This window comes from Camelus ferus, chromosome 4 (assembly GCF_009834535.1).
Source record: "Camelus ferus isolate YT-003-E chromosome 4, BCGSAC_Cfer_1.0, whole genome shotgun sequence".
Classification (NCBI taxonomy): domain Eukaryota; kingdom Metazoa; phylum Chordata; class Mammalia; order Artiodactyla; family Camelidae; genus Camelus; species Camelus ferus.
This window is the reverse complement of record NC_045699.1, coordinates 13,904,841-13,916,318: the sequence shown is the minus strand read 5'-3', so window position 1 is coordinate 13,916,318 and position 11,478 is coordinate 13,904,841.

Here is an 11,478-nt window from a genome sequence, read left to right as displayed (position 1 = left end):
AATGTTACCTAGAATAGAGAGTCAAGTTAACCTCAGTACTAACTGGGTGTAAACAATCACATGCTCTGGTGAGAAACAATCATTAATTCCCAGGTTCTTTGTCCTCCTACAGAATAAATTAAAAAAAACTCATGACAACAACCCTTAAGTAATATGCTATTTTAGTTAATTCACTTAGAATGTATGATCCCTAGATATATATTTTTAAAATTCATTTGTGAAAAACCTTTCAAAGATGATCATTCGTTGCTATGTGATACATAACTAAGTTATAAAATAATGCATAATCAAAGACATCCTGTATTTACTACAAAAATCTCACCACTGGAGCCAGGCCTGCAGCACATGGCACTGTCGCGTGGGGACGTCGGCGAGACCAGGACCACAGGGCACAGGCCCCAGCTGCTCCCGGAGCGGCAGCGGCTGCACATGGGGTTCATGTAGGTGGCACAGGAGGGCAGGCCCAGAGACCCAGCTGGGAGGCCTAGGGAACTGGTCCAGGACCGAATGGTGGAGCCCAGGCAAAAGATGATCTGTGCAGCAGCAGCACGAAGGGCCACTTTCAGGAGCACAAGTTCCGGCTGCACCACTGCAGCCTGGGTCTCCAAGTGTACCCAGTGGCGGAGACTGACTCAGGGCACCCCCTCAGCCTTCCACAGAGCACACTGCAGTGGGCTGTCACCAACACTCAGGTCCTTCAGGGCTTTGTCAAGTGCACGGAGGACATTAAAGAGTCCGCTGTTCACCTCGCTCTCTTGATTCACTGGCTTAAGAGATTCTACCAGGACCATGCCCTAAGCAGTCCCTTTGGTGAATCCCAGGATCAGGGACCATCGGATTCTCCCCAGATCCTCTCTGCTCACTCCTCAACCGTCAGTGCAGGAGCTATCAAGAACAAGGCCCAATCCCATCAGTGTGGCAGGTGTTGCCAGGCAGCTGAAGCAGGCATGAGAAGTGGGGGAAAAGGCAGCAGCCCAGGCCAGTGGGTCCCACAATGCCCCACCAGCCTCCTGGCCACCTATGACATCTGTGCCACCCCCGAGTAACAGGAGAGCCGAGAATCACCACCAAGTGTGGACGTCTGCAGAGGCATCCATGGCCAGCTCTGACAGGACCTTGTCCCACCTCTCTGGCAGCTTAGACACTGACTTGAGCAATGCCACAAAGAAGGCTCCAGCTGCATCCTCCACCCTCACCTAAGCTAGCCAGTCTTTGAGCCAGAATCATTGAGGCCATAATAAAAATATAAGTGTTCACAATAACGGAAGAAAAAAAAAAGGAAGAAAAAAAAAGGGGGAAAAAAGACATTAAATTCCAATTCAGTTATAATGTCAAGAACCAAACAATTATTTCTCTTCTTTTGCAGCAATCAAACAGGTTTAAAGACATATCTAATACAAGCCTTCACTGCACTGGTTAAAGAAAATTATCTGATGGATAGAAATGAGAAGAAGCAAATTTGACTTATTATCCAGCTGCTTTGATGCTTCCAGTCCATGCCCAGTGGGTCTGCCAGATGCAGGTAACCACCTATAACATTTCTTCTTTTGCAATCTTTGAATTCTAAAATTGTTTAATGCTTTTTAAAAGATATTCAAAGATATTAAAATTTTCATTACTTTTTTAAAAATAGAAAAAGTTGACCTGAAAAGGCTACATACTATATGATGCCAACTAAATGACACTCTAAAAATGGCTAAATTGTGAAGATGACAAAAAGATCAGTGGTTGCCAGAGGTTAAGGGGAGGGGTGAGATGAACAGGTAGAACAAAGGGTTTTTTAGAGCAGTGAAAATACTCTGTATGATATCATAATGATGGATACATCTCCATTATACATTTGTCCAAAACTATAGAAAATACAACACCAAGAGTTAACCAACATATAACCTACGGACTTTGGGTGATTACAGTGTGTCAATGTAGGTTCATCAATTGTAGCAAATGTCCTACTCTGGTGGAGGGTATTGACAGTGAGGGAGGCCAAGCATGGATGAATGCAGGACATAGGTAAGAAATCTGTACCTTCCCTTCAACTTTGCTATAAACCTAAAACTGCTCTAAAAATTTGGAGTCTTAATTTTAAAATTTTAAATATTCAACCCAAATGCAAAGCATATGTGCTCAGAGTTGAGTGCTGGTGCTAAGACCACATCATACTGAGTCCAGACCTCAGATCTAACAATTACTAGCTTTTGACATTATACCAATTTACTACCCTCTCTACACGTGAGTTTGCTGCTGAGGAAAGAGGAGTCAAAATAGTATCTATTCCAATGATGTGTGGTGTTATACTATAAGGGATATAAAATATTTAGTCCAGGGTCTAGCAAAGAGTATGTGCCCAATAAGTAATAGCTGTTTAATTTAGGTGTAGTTCTTTCTTTTCAATATTATTTATGTGTATGGGGGGGCATGAAAGATAAATCCATTATGTATGTTTAAAATAAGACAAGTAGTTTCTCAATCTTGATTGTTCCTCCCTTTAAGTACAAATGAAAAATGAAGTGTGGTGTGCTGGTACCCTTTGCAAAAGATGGTGTCTTGTTCCACTCAAGAAACTATGAGCACATCCTCCCTCTGCAAAGTGTGATATGCAGATATTAAGGCTAAAACTGTAGTAGTAATTTTAATACCACATAGGGAACCAGCCTGAGGATGATGTTCATCCCACAAGAGGTAGAACCCAAAGGCAGAAATTGGTCTAAGATGACATCACTGATATGCTTGATCAAATCAACTCTGAGAACAAACTGCGAAGGATTTAAAATATGTCCACAAAATTTTTGATACATCTTCCTTTACTAACTAGAGTTAGTTCCCTTCGCCTTGACTGAATGTAGTGACACACCTCTAACAATTACAGTGAGGCAAAACTAACAGTACATAACTTCTAAGACTACCTATAGAAGCACTGCAGCATCTTCCTTGTTCTCACTCTCCCTCACCACCTCGTTCTTGGGGAAGACAGATACCAGGCCTAGAGGACACTTAGGGTGGCCTATAGAAAGGTCCACATGGCGTGGAACTGGGGCCTTCTGCTAAGAGCTAGGAAGGAGCTGAGAACGTCTACCAACTATGACAAGAGTGAGCAATCTTGGAAGGAGATTCTCTAATCCTGGGCATGAGCTGAGATAAATGCAGCTCTAGCCAACATCTTGACTGCAACCTCCTGAGTAACTCCAAGCTAGAACCATTCAAAGTCATTCCCTAAACTCTGACCCACAGAAACTGTGGGGAAAAAATCTGTCTTAATCTCATAATTTTGGCATAATTTGTTAAACATTGGAAGAATAATATACAATCCAACCTCTGGACTATCTAACCTAAAGACCCAATAATTCTTTATTTTATTACTTTGAATTGGGAATTACTTCTTTCATTATTAAATGAAGAGCCATAAATGCTACTAGGTAATATTACATATTTCAACTGTGAACCATCACTATTAGCATTTTAGTTTAATTCTAAAAGAAAAATGTTCTTTATTTCCAAATTATTGGGTTAAAGGAGTGTAGAAACGAAGCACTTCCTTGGTAGAATACAAAGAACTGGAAGGAATAGGAAGGAAATTAATAACATGGGGAAGAGACCAGAGAAAATGTCCTATCTCAGGCAGAGTAGCTGAAGGTCAAGACGTCCACCATCTAAAATTCATTACAGAAGAGATCTCTCTCGTATACTGGTTTCCTGCCACATTTAAGCTGCTGGTTCTAAGTCTGAGGTCTTAGGTGTCTCCACTTCCTGTCACAATTAGATTGAGGCAGCAATATTATTATCATTACAACACCTGAGACAGAGTCCACGCAAATCCAAATCATGTTGAGAATGTTTAGCAAAGGGTTCAAGGCTCCATTATTCTTGGAGACAAGGGTAAATAAAGTCAATCTGCAATGAGGGAGTGAAGTCAGTTGATCAACTACCAGAAATCTATGTCGGGTGAGGAAAAATAATATGACTGTCTCAACATCTGAAAATCAGTAGAGACCAAGCGAACTGATGTTCAGTAACTTTAAGTATTAAAATAGATTACAGAAAACTCAGTTATTAGGATTCATAAAAGTCAAAGTATAAACCACTTGGAGAATACAATAGAAAACAACCAATGATTCAGACACACAGAGATAGAACTGGCTCTAAACTAAGCCAACAGGTGTGCAATGACTAGGTCCATCTGTCAAGATGAAACAGCAAAGATGAAGAACAAAAGAAGCAATTATTTTAGTGGCACTTGCCATGAAACTATACTGACACTTGTATTTTATTGTATTTTATTGATTCTCCTAAAATCTATGGTACATGTGTAAATACATTCATAACAGAACCTCAAATGATACTGTCACATTTTTACTTTTCCTGAGGTTTCTATTATTCATATCACTCACTAGTTTTCTTGTTCTGATCTAAGAAGAATAATGGTTGACATTTACTTCATTATTGCATGTTTATGATGAGGCTCTGAGCTGGGGGAAAAAGCACTATTTTGTTTAATTGACACAAAATGCACCTAGAGTGAATACTATTATGTTTCCTTTTAAAGATGGGAGATCTAGGATCAGAATTCACAGTTTTGATAATGGAGTCAGGATCAAATACAGTTCATGTGCCTTCTAAGACTTCATTGCTTCTTTACTTTCTGAGACATGAAATTGTCCCAGAGACAAATAAGTTTACCCGATGCACTGATTTTAGAAAAATAAAATTGCTGCAATTATTTAAAAAGTTAAAATTAAGCATTATCACAGTGTTTTGACTTTGTTTTTTTTTATTATAACAGCGAAGCAGAATCCACAGGTTCCTTAAAACCTGAATAACTACTTCTCTTTTTCTTACCCAAATAGTGTATTTACATACAGCACCTTATCTACACACAGTCTGAGTACTACTATTCCTCTTCTGTTTTCCAATCCTTTGCTACATCCATGCATTGACTCAAGGAGTATTTATTGAACATTTGTTATAAAATGGTATGTTTCTGCTTCCATGTATTAAACATGTTTAATTAGGATATGTCACCTTTGTTTACATAGAAATACACCAACTGGTCCATAATATAATAGTCGGATATATATAATCTTTTAAAGAGGAAGAGTCCTGGCGTGGGGGTGGGTCTGAACAGCTCAGTGGTAGAGCACATGGTTAGTATGCATAAGATTCAAACCTCCATAGCCTCCAATAAAAAAAAAAGGTGTAAGAGTCCTTCCAGTAAGCCTCTTTTAAAATTAAGACTTTATAAATTAAGAGTTTTTCTTCTACATTACTAAAATAAACTTACCTGAGATTAGGACAACAATGCAATATAAAAAAATCCGAGTTGTAAGTAATCTTGTTTTGTAACTTTATGTCAATACACATGTAATCAATTTGAATGTAATTTCTAGAAATAAATTTATTCAGGTCCTCCATATGACTTTATTAACCCAAAGCAAAATAATAAAAATATTTTGTTTCTTTGATGCATATATAAAATTTCAGCGCTAAAGGACAAATACATTTGAATAAATATATTCATTTTTAGCATCTAACAATTTTCTGTTTCCCCTACTCTATTTGCTTTTAATTTGTATTTTATGCCTATCATATAAAAGATGTATTTTCTGTTACTCTTATTTTATTAAGGGTCTGTAGCGATGGAGCACACATTTCATAGTCAGTGCAATGTATTTATAAAGAGAATTTACATATTCTAAAATTAACATAAATTTTCCTGCTATTTATGCATACTATCTGGTCATACTCAAGGCAGGTAATGGGCTGTAGATCTACGCTGCAAATTGAAATAATTCAAGTTATTCATACATCTCAACTGCAAATCCATCGCTTTGATTTTTGTAAACTTTTCTCTTTATGTTTTTGTGTCTTAGCAGTCAGTGCATCTCAACTAAGCACATTGACACAGAAGGTTAAATATTTGCTTTAATGACTTTAAACTCCAGGGAAAAGGTCTTCAGTAATTTTAGGTAAAGAATGCAATATTTAACGTCACCTTCTATAGGAGCCCATCTAACTTGATGTCACTCAGAGTAAAATTAGCCATCTTCATTTCTGCAGCAATTGTTAGTGAGCCGTCATGGCTGTCTCACCATGTCCCTAGTTTCCATCCCCCTCCTCTCCTGTGAAGCACCGCCCCATCTGGATCCCCTGGGCTAGGCAATCCCAAAGGTCAGGAGAAGCCTGGCCCAATTCTACTTTTGCAGGCCCCACTTACATTAAAGTTTAAAAAAAAAAAAAAAAAAAAAAAGCAATAAAGCAGAGTTACAAAAATGGTGGTATATCTAACATTGTTGTATTTTAAAAATAAATAACTTGTCTTTGGCACACAGAGATACAATAAAATTTAATTATGGTATTCCAAGATAATTGCAGGATTTATAAAATGTAATAAATTAGTTAGAACATTTAACACAGTGGGTTCAGCAAAAAGACATAGAACTCAAGTTCTGTAATGGAGAACTAGCCTTACTAGGTGTTTCTGGGGCTTTATTCACACCTTATTAATAGATTATGTTACAAGTCTCAACTTGAGGCCTTCCATGGATATGAGGGCCTGAACTAAATGGCTTTTTTGTCCTTGCTGCATCAAATTCCAAAACCAACCTGAAGCTCAGCAGAGCAACAGCAAAGTACCCTGTGCTGGGTATATTGTCCTTTTCTATTTCTTGGTCTTGATTTCCTATTGTATACAAAAATTTTTTTTAATAATTTTTAAATTTGTCAAGAGAAGCAAGATTTTATCACGTAAGTTTGAAACAGCATATAAACTATAAAGAATACAATATCTTAGTAGTATTAAAAATATTCTGTACAAATTCAATTTTACTTCCTAGCCACAAAGATTTTCTTAGTGACCATTATACTTAATTACTTCAATCCTCTTCCAACTGCAAGAGACATTACAATTATTACTAATACTAATAATATTAAATTAACTGAAAGCTTACTATGTGCCAGGCACTGTAATAAGCATTTTATATGCAGCACCTCACTTCATTTTTGCATCAAAATGTAAGCAGGTAATATTATTTACCTCATTTTATAGACGTTAATATCAGTTACATACTTGCCAAGTCTGAAACCTAAAAAAATTAATTATTTTAGCCACAGCCTCATTGAGAATAAAAATTGTGTGCCCTGCAATGAATAACTACTGCTGCCTAAGGTGGACTTAGCCCTCTCAATCTCAATTAAAAATAAACAATTTTTTTAAAAAAATGAATTTTGAATGTAAAAATCTATACATAAAAGCAATAAATGAAAAGAAAATGAAAATTCAGCATAAACATAAAGAAATTACTTGAGAAATAGTTTGGTTTTGACCTTGTTTACAGCCTATCCTTCGACCCAACCTTTTTCAAATTCTGCCATATCAGTATGGACATATCATCCTAAATTAGGCAACAAGACAGCCAAAACTGTGGCCATCCTTCAGGCTGTGTCATTGTTTCCTGCCAAGTGTTAAAAGAGGAGATCACAGGTGGTTGAGTAGGTGGAGAAATCTTACAGCTATGTCCTGTCATCAAGTGTGTAGTGTACTCCATCAAGTACTACGGAGTAGTATGCTTCATTTTTCACAGTGTTCTTTTGTGTTGACTCTCCAAAAGATATATAGGCTGGTAGGATCACACATGGAGGGGACTTAGGTTACCTCTCCAAGTAAGAAAGGTATCCACAGAAAAAAGGACCTTTGAGTCAATTGGTGGACATTAGGATTACCAAGAAAAGTTACTGATTATGATGCATCACTGGGAGAACTCAAGAAAAGAGAAGCCTTTGATTCTTACTTGGCAGCATTAGAGCACAGCCACATCAAGTTCCCATCAGGTGTTACAACCCTGATATGTCAATGTGGACTTGGATTAATCAGAATCAATTACTACAGTTATTTAGAGGCAATATTTTGCAGAAGAATCCATTTCTATCACATGGGTACTTTTAAAAAAATGCTGCTTTTGTAAATACATGGTAGTGGTCTAAATATTCCTAATTGGAAATACTAATTTATTTATTCCCAGTCTTTATCCATCTAAAGATTGGGCTCATTATTACTATATTATTTACCTTAATTCACATTACTAGTAAGTTTGCTTTTCTAATTTTACATGAGGTGTATTAAATATTGTTAAATATACCAAGGGGCTATATTATACTAGTTATTTCAGAATTCTTGATGAAATGGTCCTTGACTGGGAGCCAGAAAATCTGGTCCTAGACCTGGCTCTGTTAAGATATGACGATGTGATCCCGGGCAAGTCTCTGAGCCTTGTTTACCACGTTTGTAAATGAAATGATAGGAGCAGGTGCCAACTAAAGAGGAGGGAAGGAGAGATCTTTGTTTCAGCTTTAACTGTACACAGTATACACAGTATAAGAAATTGCCACTTTATCCTAGACAAATATCTCAAGGAAAGGCAAACAAAACCTAATGCTCATTTCATTAGTATGACTGACTAGCATATCTTTAAAGTGATAAAGCAGGCTGGCAAAATAGGGCCCCCTGGCCCAATCCATTTGGGAGAAAAACTGAGGATGTGAAAAAGATGCCACCCACAACAGCCCTGCTTTAATGTGAAAGTTCAGTATTTAAAAAACAAACAAGCCCCCTGCTCTTTATGGGTTTCATAATCATCTCAATAACCTCTGACTAAACTTTGAATTGATTATCAACCTTATAAAAGTTGAAGCACTAAACCTCAAATCTACTCAATGATGTGGCATGGTCTGAAACTAAAAATACGTGTTTTTCCTCTTAGTGAAGAGTCCATTTTTTTTTCTATCTGTAAGAATGTAATACAGGCAGCATCTCAAACTGATGAATTTGAAGTAAATACAAAGGCCTACTTAGCAGGCATGCAAACACGAGATAAGGAATTAATGATTCTAGAAAAATGGCATTGTTCCCATTAAAATTTGAAGACATGTTCATTGCTCTGCATGCCACAAATGTTTAATGTCTTCCTTTCTCATTAAAGGGAAAACTGAATTGCATTTATTAATAAAGTGACTAGCGGCAAACCAGAGCTTTGCAAAACAAAAATTGCTGTTCCAAGGTAAGCAATTTGAAATTCAAACTTAACCTTACAAATAAACATTTGTTTTATTACATGTAAGAACTTTTACAAACATGTCATTCTTCCATTGTGTTTGTAATTTGCAGATTTGATTTATTTTCTGAAACTTCAAGAAGATCCTCCGCTTTTTCTCACCCAGGTTCCATTAAATATTACTTGGGGTATCTTTCTCCAAGTTGAAAATACTTGTTAAAACCAAGAATAATTTATCTTGGTAAAGGGCTTTATTGAAACTATTTGATATAAAATTATTGTCAGAGTGTCAAATTAGGCAAAGACGTATTTTAACTCAAAGCTCTTAAATACCACATAATGGAAATGTCCCAATATTTGATCATCTTAGAACCTAAATGTCTAGGTTCATCAGGTTTTCTGGAGGAGAATGTTTAACGTGGATTTTTAGTTTGTTTCTTTGTTTTTGCAAGAGAGGCCAAAATGTTTCCTTGCATGGAAATCACCTTAAAAGAGTCAGAGGAAGAAGTTCAAACCTTGCTAGGGAGTAAATCCACAACAAAGAGGAGGGATAATCTGGATAATAAATTGTGTTCCACCTGTGCTGATTTGAGTGTCTCTGCTGGAAACTTTTGTCAAAAGCCAGGGGAAGAAAACAGGAAAAAATAAAGACATGAACCTATGATATTAAAAGTCCACAAAAGCATGCATTTTTGGTCTCTATAACAGAAAGGGATACAAGTGAGGAAAGAATAAGGCTCTCACTTAAGAGAGTCCAGCCTCACAAAACCAAAGCATGAGCAAGAGCATCAATCTTACAAACCAACAGAAGAATGAGAGGATGGCTTGACAAGGAGCCATGCTAGTCTGCTGCATCCAGAAGGGAAGTTGCAGTGTATCCCTGAGCATGGTGGTCTCAGGAATTCCTGTTCACTTTCCTGAGTATATGTAAGGTTAGTAAGACCTAGGAGAAAAGGGTGTGTGGTGTGTGTGTGGTGTATGTGTGGTGTATGTGGTGTGTGGGGGGGGGTATGTGTGTGTGTGGGGGTGTCTTAACATCTACTTGAAAATGACATTATAATCCCTATGATACACGACCCAACTTCCTCCAATAGTCATTTTCCTGAATATTCTCCCCATTCTTGAAGACTCTGTGATCCAACTAAATCCTTTACTACAATACTGAAAGAGCATGTTATCACCTAAATCCAGATAACCAATTCATCCATAATATACGTAATATAATCAACATATGCTTTCAAAGTGGATGAAAACATGCAACAGTTATGGTGGCTCATTCTATCAATTTCTGATTACCAGATTATTTACTCCTCCCAGAAATGACTTTCACTCATTATGGATGAATGCACTTTCAATTGCATATACAACACATACCCACCCAAGGCCTTGCTTACTCCTATCCAATAATGAGACATCTCTTTGTCTTCTAATTCCTTTCTTATTCCAACCTTTGGTACAGTATTTATGAAGCACCGTGAGTCAAGAGCAATGCCAGTGCATTATTCTTCCTCAGAGGAATCCAGCAAGATCTGTTTATATGTTTATTAAAGTTTATATATATAAGGAAGCTGAAGTACAGAGGGTAACCCACTCAAGTTCATGTAGCTAGTAAGTTGCTAAACCTGTATTCAAACTGGTAGGCGTCTGGCTCAAAAACCTGTATTCTTCTTGCTTATCCCATTGCTTCTTAGTTTCAACTGTCCTTCCACAAAAAGGAAGTATATAGATCTCTAAACCAAATTTAGTTCTAATCTGGGTGGATCACTACCCTCCTCTGCTGAAAATATTTATTCATACCTCACCATCATCTCCACATCCTGTTTCTTTTCCTCTATATTTTGTGTCCAGGTTCCCCATTATACGTTCTTCTCGTCTATTGCCTCCTTGAAACATTATCACAGGCACTCAACCACTTGCTGGCCCAGCTCATTGTAGAAGGGTTTCCAAACTATGCAAATTAGTTCTATCAACTCTTTTCCTCCTTATCTTGCTATTTAAAACTGAGGACTTGGGTTGGAAGAATTCAGAGGCAAATAGATGCCAAAGAATCCCACAATTGTTTAAACTTGTGTAGCCAAGGACAAATACAATTCTTTCAGATTTAAAGCAACAAGAGCCTTTAGTACATCTTTCACAGTTTATAGGAAATATAATTAAGCAGGAAATGGTTACCCCATCTCATGTGTATGTAAAATGTATAGTTTTCAAAATCCTTTCAGATAATCATTTCATCTGATCATAACAAGGATTATGCGAGGTTGACAAAAACTGGGTTCAACTGGGGAAACAGGGTTAAAAGGTTTTCTCAAGGTTATACAGCAGAAAAATATTACAATACTGACTAAAATTGAGATCATTTTATCCCATACCAGTTGATTAAATATTAGACTTTATTCAGATATCTATACTGAAGATAATTAAATACTTAAATACTTAT